This window comes from Pelodiscus sinensis, chromosome 12, assembly GCF_049634645.1.
Source record: "Pelodiscus sinensis isolate JC-2024 chromosome 12, ASM4963464v1, whole genome shotgun sequence".
In the NCBI taxonomy this organism is placed as follows: Eukaryota; Metazoa; Chordata; order Testudines; family Trionychidae; genus Pelodiscus; species Pelodiscus sinensis.
This window is the reverse complement of record NC_134722.1, coordinates 4,284,839-4,305,246: the sequence shown is the minus strand read 5'-3', so window position 1 is coordinate 4,305,246 and position 20,408 is coordinate 4,284,839. Positions and strand designations below refer to the sequence as shown.

At 54.2% G+C, this 20,408-nt stretch overlaps 1 protein-coding gene across 11 annotated transcripts in view; it reads left to right on the top strand.

Moving 5' to 3' along the window:
* LOC102449832 (zinc finger protein 469) overlaps positions 1 to 20,408 on the top strand; it is a 511,263-nt gene that overhangs the window by 430,863 nt on the left and 59,992 nt on the right. For 2 of the 11 annotated variants that reach the window (XM_075939907.1, XM_075939915.1), the window contains one exon: positions 7,053 to 7,220. The exons of the other annotated variants lie outside the window; for them this stretch is intronic. The gene's annotated coding sequence lies outside the window, so the exon portion shown is untranslated. The remainder of the gene's footprint in view (positions 1 to 7,052; positions 7,221 to 20,408) is intronic. 11 annotated transcript variants of the gene reach the window in all.

Genomic DNA, 20,408 nt, shown 5'->3' with positions numbered 1-20,408 from the left:
GGCCGTACAGAATCTCCATAGCATAGAGCAGGCCTGAGTCCTACCATCTCCAGGAGTGGAGCAATTCACACATCATACCCTGCTCATGGCTGGAGAGAGCACCACAGTCCAGCCCTAATCTTGTGAACCGTAAGGACTTTGCCTAGAGATCACTGACTTTATTATAGGGCTGTCCCAGGAGATGGGATGTGCCAAAAAAACATTTTAATGAATAGAGAGCATGCAGGACCACCTGTGCCTCCCTCCTCTGTGCCAGCTGAACATCATCCCAGGCCAACAGTAGGGTTTTACTCCCAACAAAAAGCAGAAGGGACACAACCAAATCTAGTGGTTAGAACAGGAGACCAACTCTGGCCCTGATTACCATTTTTATTATGGCGACCGGCAAACCCACTCACAAACGTTTGGCAGACCGTTAACATTTTATTTGCACATTTGCATATTCATTATGCAAATATGCAGATAAAATGTTCTGCCTAGTCCCAACCCAGCCCCTTGCTCCCCAGTGCCTAACGCCCTTTGACCCCCATTCCTACACCCCTTGCCCTTTGACCCTTTAACCTCTGACCCCTACAGCCCATGCCAACACCCTCTTGCCCCGTGACACCACTATGCCCTCACCCATTTGCCCCCACCCCTGCACTCACCAGAGCGAGGCTGCCCCCTCTCGGGAGCGTGGACGTTACTGCCGTGTGGGCAAGGAGAGCAGCCCTCCTTCATCCCCCCTCCCTCCCCAAGCGTGTCTGTGCCCCCATAGGTAGGGGGAAGCACAGAGCCCCGGCCAGCCACCACTGGGGGGGGGGGGGAAGAGGGAGGGAGGCTCCTCCTGCTCCGTCTCCTCCTGCAACCGCCCTGAACCCCTCAGCCCCAGCACCACCACGGGCAAAAACAGCTGCGCAGGTGGGGGAAAGGAGAAGGGGAAGCGGAGCACTGGGGAGGCTGCCGGAGGTGAGCTGCCGGGAACCACCCGTCTCAGCTCAGACAGCTGCCGTGGTTCAGCAGCCAGCAGTTCATGGCCCGGTATCAGGCCGTGGACTAGTTGGGAACCGCTCAACTAGGGAGCACATTTTGTTAGCGCCGTGCCTCAGTTTCCCTGCCTATCACATGGGAATTGGGGGGAGTAATGCTTTCTGCCACACGCTTTGAGATCTGGGGCTGGGCGGGACAAAGGCTCCTTATTATTATTTATCACCGTCTCTCGTCACCGAGACGCTGGACAGGACGAGGATGAGTCACGCCGGAGGGGAGATAAAGCGAAGTGTCTAATGCTACTTTGCCTCGTGCGTTTCTATGAAAAGCAGCGGATTTGCGTTGGCTGGTCTCATAGGCAGCGTGACCGAAATCAGCCGCTCGCTTACGTCACTTCGATTATGGCTGCCGAGTCCCGCACACGTGTCGATTTGAATCTCCAGTCGGATGGGAAGCAATGGGAAGACGGTGCTGGGTCCTGCCATGAGGGCAGGGGACAGGACTTGATGGTCTCTCGAGGTCCCTTCCAGCTCTAGGGTTCTATGAAATCATTCGTTGGTGGCTTGGTGGGCAGCTAGCGATCTTGGGTGGAGGGAGGATCACCAGGTGTCTGGTACTGGCCCGGACAGTCCGTTATTTGCGGCCTCTGTCTGGTAAAAAAGCCCAGAAAAACGGTGTTTTCTGTTTTTCGCAGATGGAAGGCCGTGTGGGACATTCTTCCCCTGCTGTGTCTGGCAGGGGTGGGAGGAACGTGGGGATTTAAAGACACAGTGACTCTTTTTTTTTTGGCGCAATTGAGGGGTTGTTTTTTTTCGCTCAACAATTTTTTCCCTGCCATGTTCTGTATTTTTTGTGACAGTGTCTGGCAACCCTAGGCGGAGGCAGGGGAGGGGGAAGAACGTTTGTTGTAGTTCTTTACAAAGTCTCTTTCATGGATTGGGTAAGTGCTTCTCTGGCTCCTTCTTCCTCCGCCGCCTCCCCCGTCTGCCGGTTGGGCTCCGGTATGTTTGCCAAAGGGGACGTTGCGTGCCTGTGGGGGTGGAGGGCGCATGCTGCTGTGTGCATGCCCATGGCCCGTAGTTGTGTATTTATATCCATATGTATTAGGGCAGTTTTCAAACGACGGGTGCAGACCCACGGCTAGGGGGTGGGATGCCGGGCCCTGGGGCTCGTGGCTGCAGGGGGATCAGGTGAGCCATAGGGGCGCTAAGGCAGCTCCCTGCCTGTCCTGGTACCACACACTGTGCTGCGCCCCAGAAGTAGCTGGCAGCAGGCCTGGCTCCTAGGTGGGATGTGGGGAGAGCAGACAGGAGTCCCTGCCCTTCCCGTGCCCCTAGCACTAGCCCCGCACTCCCATTGGCTGGGAACCGGCTGCTGGCTGCTTCTGGGGCACAGCCTGGTCTGTGGGGCCAGGAGAGGCAGGAAGCTGCCTTGCCCCCCCCCCCACACACACACCGCTGACTGGGAACTGCTCAAAGCCAGCCCCTCCTGCCCCAGCCCTGAACCCACCAAAACCAGAGCCCCTTCCTCCGCCCCAAAGCGCCCACCCCGGAGTCCACCCTCCACTCAAATGATGTCGAGTCGCAGCAGCACCAATTTTCTTCAACTGAGTCATAAGAAAAAAAGTTTGACAACCACTGCTGTAGGGTGTGCGTGCCTGTGCCTGCCTGTGTGGGCGGGTGTGCGGGTGTGCTTATACACCTGCTGCTGGGTGCATCTCTTCCCCTGTGGGCATGAAACCCAGGCCCGAGGCGGCTCTGTCTCTCTGGGGTAGACCACATCTAAAGAGGTATGCGCCTGCTACTGCCCTTGAACGTGGCCTTTCGCTCAAGTCGCAGTGGCCCATCGTGCCCGTTGCTCGGCAGGTCCCGGGGTCCTTCCTGCCTCGGAATATCGCATGTGCTGGGGCACGCGTGGGTTTGTGTGAGCGCACAGCCATGCCCCCGAGAGACCGCGCGGCCGGGCTTGGCAGTAGCCCTCCTGTCGATACTCTGGTTGTTGGCAGCTGGAGGGGCGGTGAGGAAAACAATGGGCAATCACGCTGCAATTAAACGTCCTCCTAATTGCAGGGCTACACAGGGCACTTCCTCGGCTTTCTAAGTTTAGTGGGGTAATTACAGCACCGGGGTTAAGGCAGCATCTGGGCTCCCTCGGCGCAAAGCCCTGCCTTTCAGGAATTCTCCACGGGACGGTCGAAATCCTGCGGAAACTTGGCAGCCCATGAAAGGAAACCTCTCTGTTGACTTGGCCATTGTAAAACTCCAACCCTTCTCGGTGTCTTGAGCTGTGGGAGCTCCCGGGGGCTTCCAGCGTGCGTTCGGGGGGAAGAGAACTCGCAGCGGCATACGGGGGAGTGCCGGGTGCAGGGCGTGGGGTGCTGGAGACCTCTTGAGAGGAGAGACGATTTATCTCTAGAATAGGGGGCAGAAATAGTTAAAATATGTTTGTGTAAGAGAGGACACGGTGGAGTGTGTGTGTGTGTGTGTGTGTGTGTGTGTGTGTGTATCCGTGCGAGGGCATGCCTTGGTGTGTGTATCCGTGCGAGGGCATGCCTTGGTGTGTGTGTATCCGTGCGAGGGAATGCCTTGGCGTGTGTGTATCTCTGGGTATATCTAGACTACATGCCTCTGCCGACAGAGGCATGTAAATTAGACTACCCGACATAGTCAATGAAGCGGGTATTTAAATATCCCCTGCTTCATTAAAATAAAAATGGCTGCCGCGTTGTACTAACTCAGCTGATCGTCGGCACAGTGCGGCAGTCAAGATGTGGATCGGTCGACCGCTCCCTTATGCCTCATGAAATGAGGTATACAGGAACTGTCGACAAAGGCGTTCCCTGTCGACCAATCCACATCTTGACTCATGCGCTATGCCAACGATCAGCTCAGCCGGCACAACGCGGCAGCCATTTTTATTTTCATTAAGTGGGGGATATTTAATTAAACCATGGCTGAGGTAAACCATGGCTGACCCACCCCTGCACCGATTAGTCCTTTGGGCTCCTAGTGGAGCATAAGGCCTCCACAATCATTCTCCATCTCTTGCGATCCTTAGCGATAGTCTTGATTTGATCCCATGTTAAGCCAGCTGCTCTTACTTCATCCAGGCAGCTTCGTCGCCATGTTTGTTTGCAACGTCCCCTCTTCCTCTTTCCCTTTGGATCCCATTCTCACACTTGTCTTGTGCAACATTCCTCATAGTCCTTACGCAGGATGTGGCCTGCTCGTCGCCATTTTCTTTTCTTAATCTGGACCTCCATTGGTTTCTGGTTTGTTCTGGTCTTCCCCCTCCCCACATACCCTCCCTTATAATTGGCTAACCAAATTAAAGCTCCTAATTCAAACTACCGTTACGCCTCCTTGCAGGTGGGATAAGGGGCCTCCCCATGGTAAGAAGGAGTGACAGTAGTTCGAATTAGGAGCTTTAATTCAAACTACCTAGCCCATGCTGCGTGTAGCCGCGGGCAGGGAGTTCGAACTACGGGGCATTTAAAAATGGCGGCGCCCGGCAACATGCAAATAAAGCCTGGGATATTTAAATCCCGGGCTTCATTTGCAAGTTCGAATGCCTACATTAGCCTCCCTAGTTCGAACTAGGGGACTAGTGTAGACATACCCCTAGATACTCTTGTCATGTCCCCTCTCAGTCTTCCCCTTTCCAAACTAAACAAGCCCAATTCCTTCAGCCTTCCCTCATCGCTCGTGTTCTCTAGCCCTTGCATCATTCTTGTTGCTCTTCTCTGGATCTTCTCCAATGTCTCCACAATCTCTCATGCAGGTACACAAGCTAGCCCGATGAAAGTATGTCCCACCTGCCGCGATCACACCTGAACTCACTGGGACACAACACATGCGCTGTCTGGGCCTGGCCCCTTGGAGGTTTAACCCACGAAAGAGGGGCTGTACCTCTTGAACTCAAGGTGCTGCCCCATAGGTGGTACTAGCAGTATGTTCTTAAGGCAGCCCCTAAAGGAGAGGGATGCTGACTCACCATCTGTCTCTCCCCCTCCCGTGTCCCACCAAGTGCATCAGATTTGGCAGCGTCCCTGGCTTTGGCCCTTTGCGTTCTACTCTGAATGTGTCTGAAATGTCCACATCTGTACTGGGGGGAAGGGTCGCCTGGTAATTCATTAACGCTCTGCTGGCAGGACACTCACCTGGGCAAGTGAGCAGATGTTCTCTCGGACGTCAAGCTAGAGCCAGCGGGGGAAAGTTTGCTGCCTTTGAAATCTGTTTAAAAAGGCATCTGCTCTGCCTGCTCCCTGCCTTTCTAATTTCGAAGCATGTGGAGAGGAAGATTAGAGGGCAGCGCAGGGAGAGGTGGGGTGTCGGGACGCGTGGGTTCTATTTCTGAATGCTGTGAGCGAGCCGCCGAATCTCTGTCTTCCCCGCTCTCCCGGACGATGCTTTCTCCTCCTGGGAGTTGAAAGGTTAATGGAGGCTGGTCTTTGAAGTGCTCTCGACGGCTTGCACTCGCTGGCTCGTCCCGGGGCGCTGGTGAGGGGCTGTGCACACTTGTTTGTTATGGTAGCACTGCCCGCAGAGGGCTGGCGGAACAAGCGTGTTTGTTAGTGCACAGCTGTTTTGCGGGAGGGAGGCGGGACAGAGCTGGGTTGGTCGTGACGGCCCCTCCTGCTGGTTGTTTGTTGACACGGAAGAGCATTTTGTTTGGGACAGGGGGAAAGAGGCAGCGGCAAACGAGACTGGGAAAGGTGATGCGACAGACGGCTGGGTTCGGGGACCGGCGAGACCCAGGGGCAGGCAGCGTCCTCGCATCTGGGCACGAGGGTTCCTCGGGAGAGATTTGCAGTCTGGTCCTAATCCTGGTGATGTCCGTTCACTGTGAGCCTCCTCCCTTTCCTGGCACGGACATCTGTCTTTAACGCCTGGCCTGCTGGTGTGTCAAGCAGCTGCCCCTGCAGACTGCGCTGCGCCGGGCCGGCTGTGTGCTGTGGGCTTGGACATCTGCAGAGGGGATGAAATCACTCTAGAGTCCCCCGAGGAGCAGGTTCTGTGTCGGGAGGGAGCCCGCTAGAAATAGGAGCCTGTCCATGCGCAGGGAGAGAGGATGAACAGGGCCTGCCTAAGCCGCCCAGCTGATCACTTGTCTCTTGATTTGCCCTGCCCAAAGCAAGTGGCAGGCGCCCACAAACCAGGACTGAGTGTGGGCCCGGGCGGTGTATTTCACCCAGCGGTCTCAGGGTGTGGGCCCTGCGGGAAGGGGCTGGCGGTGAGTTCCAGGCACACGGCCCAGTTCCTGCCTCAGCCTGGCAGTTGGCGGGTGCTGGGGCCAGGAATGGGTCTGGCCTGTTTCATAGGTGGTACTAGTAGTGTGTCCTGTCTCGTGTGTCTCCTCCCCGCCCCCGCCCCACATCCCTCCAAATCCAACAGATTTGGCAGGTTCCCTGGCTTTGGCCCTGTGTGTTCTACCCCGAATGTGACTGAAATAGGCACATCTGTATTGGGGATGGGTGTCTGCCTGCAGATTCAGGAAGGAGGCCCAGCTGCGGCCCGGTTAGCATCACAGCCGGTGGGTTTCCCTTGCAACGTGAGAGATGACAGCTGAGAGGTGGGCAATACTTTTCACGGGCTGGCGGGGGGGCACTTAATGAATTTTGGTATGAAGCCAGGAGCCAGCTCCACTCCCAGAAGGGACGGGGCCTGGGATAGAAGGGGCGGGGCTGAGGACTAGCCTCCACCTAGAGTTATCTGGGGCCAGAGGCTTTGAATTAAACACACACCAAAGGACTCGTGGCTCCCGGCTCTGCTGCTACTGGCAGCCACCCGGGGTAGCTGTGGCTATTTAAAGGCATCGCAGCTCCAGCCCCTGCCAGGGTAGTGCCGTGACGGAGCCATTTAAATAGGATCCTGCTGCCTGAGCCAGCACCTGGAAATTCAGTGGCCCGGGCAGCAGGATATAAATAGAAGGCAGCCAGATGCAGTCCACAGGCCAGATCCGAGTGTTAGGCAGGCCGGATCTGGCCCCTGGGCCGCATCTTGCCCAGCTGTGCTCTAAACGAACGCTTAGAATCTGTAGGAGTTCACCGGCACCCCTGGCGTGACGCTGCTTCCTCTCTGCAGGCGAGGGGCAAGTCGATTTCTCCAGCGCCGGACTTAGCCTGGGAGTAAAATGTGAGTGGAGGAGAAATCTCCAGCTTTGCAACCCGTGACCTTAAAGCACAGAGGAAGTCTGCCGCAGGGAGACGGGAAGAAAACGCTGTCGGATGCACCATCTACTGGAGTTTGAGGGTATGGGCAAGGATTCCCGTCCTCTGAGACCCAGGCAGACAGAGCCGTGCTCAAAGGGGAAACGGGGGCTAGAACCCTGCTCCTGTGGAAGGCAGCAGGAGTTTAGGAGGGGAGCGTGCTCAGTTAAGTAGCAGAAATGCCGTGGAATCTCCTAGCCGTGGAGGAAGCAGGCACCCCCAGCGAAAGCCGTGATGGGGAAGGAGGGTGTCTTTTATGGAGCACCAGGGGCTAGTGCAGGGTTCTCCCACTTCGCTGCACCACGTCCCCTTCTGACGACACAGATTACTACACAGTCCTAGGAAGGGAAGCCAAAGCCCCGGGGAGCAGGGGGAGCAAAGGCCCGAGCCCCACCCCCCCGGTGGAGCACCAGAATTTGAGGGATCCATCCCTGGGAGGTGAGGCTCAGACTTTGGCTCCAAGCCCCAGCAGGTCTAATGCCAGCCCTGGCGACCCCCTTAAAACGGGGCCACCACCCGCTTTGTGGGCCTGGCCCTGAGTGGGAGACCCGCTGGGCTCCAGGCATGTGAGCACAGCCGAATGGGGCAAGTTCACTGATGCCATGTGGCCTCTCCACAAGTGCAATGAATCCTACGAACAGAGGGACGAGATCAGCCTGGAGCCTCACGCCCGCTGGCTCATATTTAAAGGGCTTTAAAAGAGCTTATTCTAAACGGCGTCGTTGCTCACTGCTGTTCAGAGACCTCCCTTGGCTCCTTGGAAAGGAACCGTCCTGCCCCACTGCATCTGGAAGGGCCAGAAAATTCACCCTGCCCCGCCCCAGAGGGGAAATACATGGCGGCCTTGTTATTGTTCCTTCTTTGTATTGCAGGGCCACGCAAGAGACCCCATTATTCTTGGTGCTGTAGGAATCCATAACCCCGCTCAGTGTGTAACTATTCGATTCTCTCTCACGACATCGGGTGGTTTTCTAACCAGCCGCCTTTCGCCTGGAAATAGCCCTGATCTCAGACTCCCCTTCGGATCCCAACCCCTCGGCAAATCTCCATGGTGCTGAAAAATATTTCAGACCCAGCTGAGGCTGACGGGGGAGAACGTTGGGATGGGGGTGCAGTCACAGAAGCCTCTGTGGGAGTGGGCCCTGGTGTGTGATCCTTCCACTGACGCCCGCCTTCTTACTCTCCAGGGCTCCCCACCGCCCTGAGCTGCTGGGCCAGATCAGCCGCTCTCCCCCCGACAAGCCACCGAGTTGGGGTTCCCGCCCTTGCTGCAGAGCTGTGCAGAGAAGGAACCGCTTCAGCCAGGGGTGGTGGGTGAAGCTAGGGCCGGGAAAGGCAAGCCTCCAGCCCTCTGCCCAGGCCCCGCCCCTTCTGCCCAGGCCCCGCCCCTAAGGGAGCCCAGCCTCCCTCCCCAGCCCTGAGCACCACAGGGAGGTGGGGCAGCATGCGGCCCCGGCCCAGAACACGGGGAGGATGGGGGCTTGGCAACAGCAACACTCCGCCCTCCATACGCCTACAGCGGGCGTTCTGGGGGCGGAGTCTGGGTGGGGCCAGGCTGGTGGTTGGGAAGGCAACGCCCTCCCTTGCCTATTATATCATGGAATCAGAGAATCCCAGGGCTGGAGACCTCAGGAGTCATCGAGTCCAGCCCCCTGCCCAAAGCAGGACCAACCCCAACTCAATCAGCCCAGCCAGGGCTTTGCTAGCTGGGACTTAAACACCTCTAGGGGTGGAGATTCCAGCCCCTCCCTAGGGAACCCAGCCCAGCGCTTCACCACCCGCCTAGGGAAAGAGTTTTTCCAAATATCCAACCTAGACCTCCCCCGCAGCAACTTGAGACCTTTGCTCCTTGTTCTGCCATCTGCCCCCACTGAGAACAGCCTCTCTCCATCCTCTTTGGACCCTCCCTGCAGGGAGTTGCAGGCTGCTCTCAAATCCCCCCTCACTCTTCTCTTCTGCAGACTAAACAACCCCAATTCCCTCAGCCTCTCCTCTTAGGTCATGTGCTCCAGCCCCCTCAGCATTCTAGTTGCCCTCCGCTGGACCCTCTCCAATGCATCCACATCCTTTCTGTAGTGGGGGGCCCAGAACTGGACACAATACTCCAGATGTGGCCTCACCAGAGCCGAATAAAGGGGAATAATCACTTCCCTTGATCTGCTGGCAATGCTCCTCCTAATGCACCCCAATATGCCATTGGCCTTCTTGGCTACAAGGGCCCCCTGTTGACTCACATCCAGCTTCTCATCCACTGCAGTCCCCAGGTCCTTTTCTGCTGAACTGCTACTTAGCCAGTCGATCCCCAGCCTGTAACAATGCTTGGGATTCTTCCGTCCCAAATGCACAGCTCTGCACTTGTCCTTGTTGAACCTCATCAGATTTCTTTTGGCCCAATCCTCCCATTTGTGTAGGTCACTCTGGATCCTATCCCTACCTCTCCCCTTAGCTTAGTGTCATCCGCAAACTTGCTGAGGGTGCAATCCATCCCCTCATCCAGGTCATTAATAAAGATGATATCCACCATCCCTGCCTTCAGCTCTTGGAGGACACAGCTCTAAGGGCTCAGCAACTAGGGAGCAAGGGGAATCTTTCCGAGCACAGAGATGTCTGAAAAGCACCGTTTTTGCGCCAATACAGGTGCTCAGAGAGGCGGATTGTTCAGTTTGCCAAGCAGATGTACTTGGGCGGTGGCCAAGCTTTCACCCTGAGATGTTGTTGACAAGGATGTTGAAAGCCCCGGAGCAGACGAGGCTGAAGCAATGTATATAATGCGGGTTTGAGGACTCTTGAGAGAAATGCTACTTTTTATATTAAAAGTCGGGCGCCTTGGATGGTTCGGGGAGAGGGAAGCTGAATCGCAACCTGTGTGTGAGTCTAAACGTATCTAGAATGCCAAATGTTTTCCATAACACAGGCCGCTTTGTGTGGGTTCACCTGGGCAGGAAGTTCTGGGGTAAAGCGATACCCCACAAAGCACAGGGATCCTTCTCCCGCACCCCCGTTCCTGAATCCGATAGCTGCAGGCAGTGGCTAATGGGAGAAACAGCCACGTCCCGGCCGCTCTTGTGTGCGGGCCACATGTGCGAAAGTGATCAGTTGTGACGTGGCAGCGGGAGGCATCCTGGGCCGAATCCGGCTCGCAGGGCAAACTCAGAGTCACCCCTCACGCTTCCCAAGAGTTTGCACCAATGTCACCAGGCGCTGAATTTGCTGCTTCCACTGAGACTTCATGGTGTTTTGATACTTGCAGCTTTGTTCCCTGGGGAGAATCAGCAAAGGCAGAGACGCACACAAGAACCAGTGCTCCGGAGCGGTGATGGGGGGGTGGAGGGCGATGTCCGTTCTCTACGGATCTGGGAAAGCTGCGATACCAGGATCTGATGAGAGACCTCGCTGCCAACCCACACCCCGAATAATTCCTTACTGTACAGTCAGGCCCCGATTTTCAAACACCAGGCTCCATTTCTCCAGGTGCAAGTAACTGCAGCTGCAGCCACGGGCCTAATCCAATGTGCACTCACGAGTCCATAAGACTCCGAGGGTATGTCTAGACTGCATCCCTCTGTCGGGATGCAGATTAGGCAGGTCAACATTGCAAATGAGGCAGGATTTAAATATCCCGTGCCTAATTTGCATAAAAATGGCCGCTGCATTTTGTCGACTCAGCACTTTGTTGGCAAAAAGCGGCAGTCTAGAGGGGGATCTGTCGAGAAAGAAAACCTTTTTCGACAGATCCCTTATACCTCCTGCAAGGAAATTTACAAATTAGATGCGGGATATTTAAATCCCTGCCTCATTTGCAATGTCGACCTGCCTAATCTGCATGCTGACAGAGGGATGCAGTCTAGACATACCCCCGGTGACTCCAGTGAACACAGGTTCAAGCAACAGTCAGCAAATCATGGATTTAGGCACCCAGGGGTCCTAATCTGTGGGTGTTAAAAGGCACCCATATATATTTTGCTCCTATTTTTGCACCCCCGAAAAGGCCAACTGAGGCCAGGCTGAAAACTTGCTTCTTAAGAACACCCTTTGGAACAGACCAGGACGAAGGGGATTGAGGGCACTCCACCTGTTGTTTTCCCCCACCTCGGGTGCCTGGGAGATGGGAGACTCGGGGCTGGAGCAGTCCTGGCACCCCCAACCAGGCCCTTTCACACACCTGATGATGCTGTCTCTTTTTTGTCTGGAAAAAAAAAAAAAAGGTGCCAGTACTAGGGTTGCCAGATGTCGAGCAGAGAAAAAAAAACCCACCAGGGCCAAAATGCGGTCGCTGCGCCTTTAATTATCGCGAGTCCCAAGAGGGCTTCCGTCTGGCACAGCGTGAGTGCTCCCAGGCCTGGCTGGGGGCTGTGCCGGGGGAAAGTGGCGAGTGCTCCCAAAAAAGGTGATGGTGCGCCGTACCGGTGGGTACCGTCACAAAAACACTGGTTTTCTGAGAAGCAATCCCATTCCAGGCATTTTGCATTTTCCTGGCACAACCAAACCTTGACCTTGCTTTAAGTTATGATCAGAGGAATCCTGTAACCGAATCTAGTGGTCCCACCTCTTTCCCTTTAAAAGGAGTTCTTGGACAAATAGACAAACTCTCTGAAATATATAATCTAAATCCCAGCCCTTGTTCCTTCACATTTCCTGACAACCTGAGGATGTGTGACATTTCTGGGGCAGGCCATCCACTGGAGTCAGAGGCGTGCCCAGGGGTAAAGTTAGTGCATCCTGTAACCGTTGGTGTCTGTGCAAGCAGACATGTCCTCATGGCTAATACCTGCAGCGACTGTTCTCCTGGGGCACTTGCCTCTTGAAGATAATTGTGCCAAGTTTAAACATCATTGGATTTCCAGGTGTGGTAAAAACCACATTGCGCTGTGAATTCAGGGTCAGTCTCGGCAGGATGGAAGGTGATCGGAAATTCGTGCTGATTCAACAGTGCTAACAGTGGGCCGATAGAAAGTTTCTGGTGTCTATCAGATTAGGAATCGCCCGGGATGCCTTCTTCTGGAGGGAAATTTAACATTTTGGAAATTTTGTTTTTCTGACAAGAGCCAACCATTTAAAAAAATGAACTTTTTCAGAGGGTTTTTTTGTTTGTTTTTTGGGGAGTTTTTTTGGCATTTTCTGTCTTCTGCTGTCTCCTCCTTTTCGGCAGCCAAAGGGAAATGGAAGAGAAGAGGGAGGAAGAGACCCGGCAAACAAATATTTGGAAACCTTTCCATAAAACCTTGTTGAATAAACTTTAAAATGGTCTTTGTTTGTAATCTGTGGAAATGATATTATCACCATGAACTCTCCGCCGTTGTACCGTCAGCGCTAGCAGCGATAGAGGTAGCCAGGACAAATGTCCTCTTGGAATTTGGCAAAACCCACCATCCTCCGATCCTTTCCAGGTCATCTCGGGTCTTCTCGTCCTCTGAGACTCTAAATAACCGATGCATGTGGTTTAGTAGAGTGAAAATCTTGGCAGGGCTGTGTAGATGTGAGAACTCCCTTTGTAATCTCAAGCATCAGCGTTCTTAAGGCAACGTCTGCATGAGGGCCAACATTTTGTACAGCCTTCTGAGATCCCCTGAGTCTGGGGGATGCTGTAGAAAACATTGTTCTAATGTCTTGCATCCTTAGAGCCTGGTCCGGACAAGGAAAAGCAGTAACATTTATTATGCATGCATATGTGAATGCGGTGTGGCTATTAGGGATGTAAAATCCCATGTAATTGGTTAACCAATTAAAACGTAACATTTAACCAGGTAATCAATTAAAGGGGTGGTGTCCCGGAGGGGGGGGGGTCCCATGCCTGTCACGGCTGGGCTAGAACGGCCCCACAACTGTGGACAGGTGCGTCTTTGTCCAGGTTGGCGTGCCCCCGCCCATGGCAGGCTCCATGGGGCTGGAACAGACCCTGCCTGCGGTGGATGAGGAGCTGCTAAGGCCCCCACCAGTCCACCAGAACTGGTGATCCTCACCCGTTAACCAGCTAACCGTTCACCTCCCTAGTAGCTATGTCCTGAGTAGGGCCGGAGGCTGGCACAGGGGACCTGTGATGCATGATGGAGCCTTCCATGGTTCATAGCTACCCTACAGAAGCACCAAGAATGATGGGACAGGTGGGGGGAGGGGTGTTGTTAACCTGTCTCGATTGTAGGCATCTCTTACTCAGTGGACAGACGTCCATCTTACCAGCTTCTGGCACTAATTCTCATCCTTGCTGTCTGTGGTAGTGGAGATATGAATGGCTTGGGGAGGTTCCCGCACACCTAGACGAGTACCCTCCCCAACGGGGCTGGTGTATATTTGTCTGCAGCATGGGGAAGCTTGGGCTGCTGTGCTAAGGAAAGAGGAGGTCGGTCTCCCGAGCTGTTAATCCAACACCGGAGGAGCTGAAGCTGCAGAGACTGTTGCTTTGGGTGCTGGAGGTCCCAAGTTCTTCACACAGTGTATAGTCAACCTGTGGAACTCCTTGCCAGAGGAGGCTGTGAAGGCTAGGACTGTAGCAGAGTTTAAAGAGAAGCTAGATAATTTCATGGAGGTTAGGTCCATAAAAGGCTATTAGCCAGTGGATAGGAATGGTGTCCCTGGCCTCTGTTTGTCAGAGGCTGGAGAGGGATGATGGCAGGAGACAAATCGCTTGATCATTGTCTTCGGTCCACCTCCTCTGGGGCACCTGGTGCTGGCCACTGTCGGCAGACAGGATACTCGGATAGATGGACCTTTAGTCTGACCCAGTACGGCCGTGCTTATGTTCAAGTTCAATTCCTTGGGCTGGCCGATGAAAAAGCCAGCCTGCTGCAGGCCGTTTGGTAGCTGTCCTTGAGGAGAGCGGAAGGGCTTCCAGATCCCTTTGGTTCACCAAAGAGGTGAATTCCAAGGCCAGAAGGTGCCATAACCCTACGGGCAGCCTCGCTTTGCCTATTGGAAGGAAACGGGGGTGCTTGTAGGCAGGCAGCCATTGCAGCAGTATCCTGAGCTCAGCACTGATCTTACTTCATTGATTTCTCTAGCGCAGTGGTCCCCAGCGCGGTGCCCACAGGCGCCATGGTGCCTGCCAGGGCATTTATGTGTGCCCGCCGAGTGACCAGGCCCAGCCCAAGCCATTCTTGCGCCCTGGGCACACAGTGCTGGCCCAGGGCGCGTGGCGCATGCACGGTGCCGGCCTCGGGCGTGTGGCGCATGCGTGGTGCCAGCCTCGGGCGCGTGGCGCATGCGTGGTGCTGGCCTCGGGCGCATGGCACAGGCACCCCGCCCCGGGCGTCCAGCAGCACCAAAAGGTTGGGGACCAATGCTCTAGAGGATCTTGTCTCTGCCTGAAGGATCCTACTCTGAGGAGACAGGAACATAGAAAGCACTGGTTCATGGCTCCTCTCTTTGCTAGGGGACACATCTTGGGACTATTTTCAGATGAAGAATCGTCTACTTGACCGGGGACAGCGATCTTTAACCGGGCACCTACGTCCCAGCAGGAGTTCGTCGTCCTTACGTATCGCTCGCTGTGCCGGAATAGAGAGACCTTGCTGCATCCAAACTACTTCTCCACCTCGCACAGCAGCGGCCAAAGGAAAATATTTTCCCGAGGCCTTTCTTCTGCCCTCTGAAATATCCCATTTTACTATTTTTGAGCTGACGAAAGAAAAGTCCAGAGGCCTGGGGAAGGCATTTCTCTGGAGAAACGACCTCCTAACCAGACAGACAAGCCGGGCTTGTCTCGTGGATGAATATTGGCATTATTCTATCGCGTGTACTCACGGATGGGGCCTGTGAAAACAAAAATACAAGCGGCCACTGAGTTTCCCTCACCCAGGGTTCATGGGGCCGAGTTGCCTAGTAACCCGCCATTGTTGAGAGATAGCGATCTTATGAAAGGCCTGGTCTATGCTTGCCTGGGCTGGGAGCTGGCAGACCTCGCGGTTTACGAAGTGTGTGCTCGTTCTGCGGTTGCCGTTGCTGTGGGAGATGTTTTCCTTGACACATCTGCCGTCCACACGCTCTGTCATTGAAGAATGAGGTGAGAAGGAGGAGCAGAATCCTTCCCCAAAAGAGGCCAGGGTCTAGTTACCCGCCCAGGGGCCTGCCTGTCGTGTTTGCCGATGGAGACGTTGGCTGCCTTTGTGGTAACGATTGGGATTAGTCCACTGGCAATTGGGTACGTGGCAGCTTGGAGCCCTGGGGCACTCTTCATGTGGCTGCAGCCGTGGCTCCCCGGCTCCCCGTCTTCAGAGCATAGTCCATCCCACAGTGTGGCTGTTGGGCATTTGCAGGGTTCATTTGCGTTCGCCATTGTCACAGGGCAGGACTTACCGCTGCAGCGCCTCCTGCTGGTCGCTCTGGGGAATTAGTTCTTTCGTCCACAGTGCGCCTCCTTCTGCCTGGTGTCTCCTCCCACTCCACCCTCACTCCATGCTCCTGTTTTAGACCCGGGTCGCTCCCCGACCCTGGCAGCCTCTACAGGACACTGCCCTCCGGCAGTGCCCACTCTGGGGGGCTTTCACCCACTTCTGGGGTCGGGATGTTCAGTAGCGGTTAGGAAGCTAATTGAGTAGTCGATAGAATTTCCATCGACTACTCGATTAGTCGCTAAGGGGGTTCACTGCGGCTTTGCTTTTTACTCCTGCTCTTACTCCATTGAAAAAGCAGAGGCGCCGCGTCTGGGACCAGGTGCAAGCCGGGACAACTGTGTCCTGGCTCACGCTGTTTCCCCCACTGCCCCTCTGCCTCCCTTGCCCTCCATGGAGACGGTGCTCCCCCCAGCACCGGCTCCTGCTCCCCGCCCTTGCTGCCTCTGATATGAAGCGACTAGTCGAGTAGTGACTCAGCTTACCGGGTCGATTAGTCGCTTACTTCCCTGCTCCGGGGGAGTTTATCAGCTATCCCGTGTCTCTGCTGCCGCAGTGGCTGATTGTGGCCGCCAAGCCTAGCCCCACACTTCAGGGATCAGACATTGTGCAAGGGGGAAGAGGGGAATCCAGGCCCACCCACTACTCTGGGTCCTGACCCAGAGACCCTCTGGCACAGCCTTGTCCTCCCCTCCTCTCCTCCCCTTCACAGCCTCTCGTTCCCTGGGCCACTTCCCCTGTGACCCTTTCTCACCCTCCTGGTCCTTGAAGCAAGGCCACAGCCTGGCAGGCATCAGGCCGGAGCCTGCCTCTTTATCCCTCTCCCCAAGTCTACCCAGTTCTGCTCTCCAGAAGGTGCCTCTCTGGGAGCCAGGTCCTGCACCTTCCCTGGCCAGAACCGAACTGCCAATCCCCTGCTGAGCAGCTCCTTATAAACAGGGCTGCCCCAGCAAGCCCCCCTCTGGTTGGCTCTTTAAAAGCTTCTCCCAGATTGGCCAGGGCTCTGCGCTGGATCCTTCCAGCCTGCATTAACCCCTTCCGGCCAGCATGGGGCAGCCACATCCATATACAAAAAGACATTCCTCCCAATCCCATTGACTTAATTCATCTCCATACATCGGCAGACAAAGGCCTGGGAGGGGAGGAGACTAACTATTCCGCATTGCAAAACGAATAGGGCAGCTGCCCCTTAGGGAGGCTTGTTTTCCAGTTGGCTTGCCACCTCCTAAAGTTCTGAGCCATCACTCAGGCAGCCTGCGTCGCATTATGCAAATGCTTTAAAAGCGCTGGCTTGCTGCCAGCCATCTCTGCATTGTTCTCGTGCTGGTCCCGTCTCGTCCTCCATACTGGAGACAGCGGTTTCCTCCTCTGTGGGGTGTTTACCCCACTGTCTCAGCATGGGGGAATGCCCCAGCCTCCCTCCCCCCCGGCACAGGCTAAAGCATTTTAGCCCAAACAGCACCCACCACGAGATCTAAAAGTCTCTAGAATGCCCGTGGGAACCGGGAAGCATTCACTAGCATGGAGAGTTTCCATAGCACCGTTTGGTTATGTCTACACTGGCGGGTTCTTGCACAAGAACGGCCGTTCTTCCGCAGAGCGTCCACACTGCCCGCCCGCTCTTGCGCAAGATATACAGTACGGCGTCGGAAGAGAGGGCTTCTTGCGCAAGAGCTACGCTGCTTTCTAACAGGTGTGAGCCCTTTTGCGCAGGAGCTCTTGTGCAAGAAGGCAGTGTGGATGTGCGGCAGGGGTTTCTTGCGCAAAAACTTGCGGAGCGTCTACACTGCATGAGCGTTCTTGCGCAAGTATATTTACAGTAAAGCATTGGAACAGAGGGCTTCTTGCACAAGAGTTATTCCTCTCCCCACGAGGAATAAGCCCGCTTGAGCAAGAAGGCAGTATAGACAGGCAACGTGAATTTCTTGCGCGAGAAAGCCCTATGGCTAAAATGGCTATCAGAGCTTTCTTGCACAAGAGAGTGTCCACACTGCCATGGATGCTCTTGTACAAAAGCACATGGCCTTGTGGACGTGTTCTTGTGCAAGAGTTCTTGTGCAAGTTGTTCTTGCGCAAGAACCCACCAGTGTAGACATAACCTTTCTGCTTTGGGGGTCTTGTGACTGGGATGGGAATGAGGCAGTGTTGTTGAGTGTAAGAGGCAGTGTTGTCTAGTGGATAAAGCATAGGGGCTGGAACTCTGCCACTGACCTGCTAGGTGACCTTGGCATACTCCCTTCCTCTCTCTCTAGCTTTTTTAACCTTCTGCCTTTTTACAGTCTGGTCTGTTGTGGAGGGATTGTTTTTAACCAGGTGTGTGTACAGGGCTTCACGCAATGAAGTCCCAATCTCAGCCAGGACCTCTCGATGCCAACATTACATTAGGGGAAGTACCTAGTACAATAGTAACAGTAATTTACAGCAAGCATTGCTCTGGCTAGAGGTGGGGAGAGACTCAGGAGGTTCCAGGGAGAAATGCAAGAGGGGACTGGCAGCCCCCCCCCCCCCCCCCCCCCAGAAGAGGTTGTCTCATTGGATTTCTGGGACTGCTATACCTGCTTCTGGTTAGACGCCAAGAGTTTTAGGCGCTGACTGTGAAAGGTTGGATGAGAAGGTGCAAGAGCCTCCAATGAAAAGGAAATGGAGCTGTTCTGAACTGGCAAAGAGCCGTGTATTGGGGTCCAGCAAATGGGGGAAAGTTTGAGGCCGTCCTTATATGCTTCCAGCTGGGGTTTCTCTTTCCTTATTTCTAACCTGTGGTACTCTCTCAATGCGTTTTCATTTGATGTGCTGTACTGAAGTGGATAGGGTCTTGCTGCATGGCTAGCCCATCCTGGGTAGAATCAGAATGGCCCACCCGTGTCTCATAGGCCCTATACTGCTAAGAACTCATTCTTTAGCCAGGCAGTTAGGGCATGTCTACACTGCAGCCTTCTGTTGAAATAGCAAAGTGAGCGTCCGCACAGCAAGCCCGTTATTTTGAAATTATTTCGAAATGACAGGTTTCTTATTCTGGAATAATAAACCCTCATTTCCCGAGAAATAACACCTAATCTGAAATAGCTATTTCAAAATAGCAGAAGTGTGGACGCTCCGGTGCTGCTATTTCGAAATCGCTCCTTCCCAGGACCATTCAGAGTAATTACTCCCCAGTGCCTCCTGGGGCTCTACGTCGAGGTAATGTGTCCACATTAGGGGAGCCTGCCTCGGACTCATTTCGAGGCTTCCCTCTAGTATGCACATGCTGTTTCAAAATAGTTATTTGGGGAGTTATTATTCCGAAATAGCTTATTCTGAAAAAGTGTGTAGTGTAGACATACCCAGGGGCTACGTCTGTACTACGGGCTTCTTACGGAAGAGCAAATGCAAATGGAGCGCTCATTTGCATATATTGCGATCTCATTTGCATTTTTTCTTCCTTTCCCTTTTGCACAAGAGGTTTTTGCGCAAAAAAGCGCTGTGCAGACGGCACCCCTTTTTGCGCAAAAAAATCCTTTTGCGCAAGAGCCATGCTTCCTCACAAAGGTTACATCTAAACTACGAGCCTCTTCCGCAAGAGGAAATGCAAATGGAGCCCTCATTTGCATATGTCCCGCTCTCATTTGCATTTCCTCTTTCTTTCCCTTTTGTGCGAGAGGTTTTTGCGCAAAAAAGCGCTGTGTAGATGGCTCCCCTTTGTGCAAAAAATGAGGAAGAACAGCTGTTGCGCAAAAGGGGCGTTTCTGCGACATATGCAAATGAGTGCTCCTTTTGCATTTGCTCTTCTGCAAGAGGCTTGTAGTGTAGACATAGCTTTAGAGTGTAGGCCCTTGAGCCAGGGAGAGCTGGCTTTTAGCCTCAGTGTCACCATGAAGTTCTGAGTGGCCAGACCCAGTACTCCACTGACAACGACAAAGCCCTAGCTAGTCTCGGGAGTGCTATAATATAGTCAAACTTTGGTAATTTGAAGAGAAAACCTGAGGAGATGTGTTTCTTGAAATTAGGAGAAACGGGCACTGCTAGTGAGAACCGTATCTGTGAACGGTGGCCAGCAACATTTAGAACTCCTCCCGCAGCCTGCCACTGTCTTATTGGTGCGACCACCCTCCTGCGCTCACACTGCAGTATGACTGTCCCTCCTAGCAGCTCCCTCCCTTCTGTGCTATGGAAAACAATCTCATTCCAGGCAGATCCCATTTTCCTGACACAACCAAACCCTGACCTTGCTTAAGGTAGGGTAAGAGGAAGCGGCCTACCAAATTCAGTGATCCTCGCTTTTACTGTTTAGGAGGAGTGGACTCACAGACGACAGACACACGTTTCTGAAATATATAGATAGGCTGAAACTTTTCCCTATTGTTCTGTCAATACCACTTGACAATGGCAAGATCTTTTGGTTCCTAAAATGCCACCACCACCTCCAAAGGGGATGAGATGCAGCCAGATGCATGGTTCTGAATTTTGGGATAACTAGGGGCAAGAATAAAATGCAAGATTCCTGGGGACCAGGAACGGTGTGCGATCATTTCGGACAAGATTCAAGTTGGAATATTGTGTGTGTGTGTGTGTGTGTGTTAGTTAAGCTCTGGGAAGGACATATCTGCAGTGAGAACCTGCCGTCTGGGTCGTTTTCTTTGGGTTCTGTCTCCTGGCACGATGCCACAGCAGCTATCAGCAAAGTGCCTGTGCGGCTGGTCTCCTTGTTTACATGCTGCGGTGCTGCAAGCTGGGTGTTCTCCGCTCATTCCGCCGCTCCCTGGATTTGCGGCCTTTCCCAGACAGGTGGGGGGGTAGGAAGGAGCGACGCGTGCTGACTCCGGGGTTAGAGGTGATGGCTGGGAACAGTTCTGTGCTGGCATCAAGCCAATTAGTAAATGCTTTCACTTAGCCGCTATTTGAAGTTTTAATGCATGGGCGTGACCCACGGT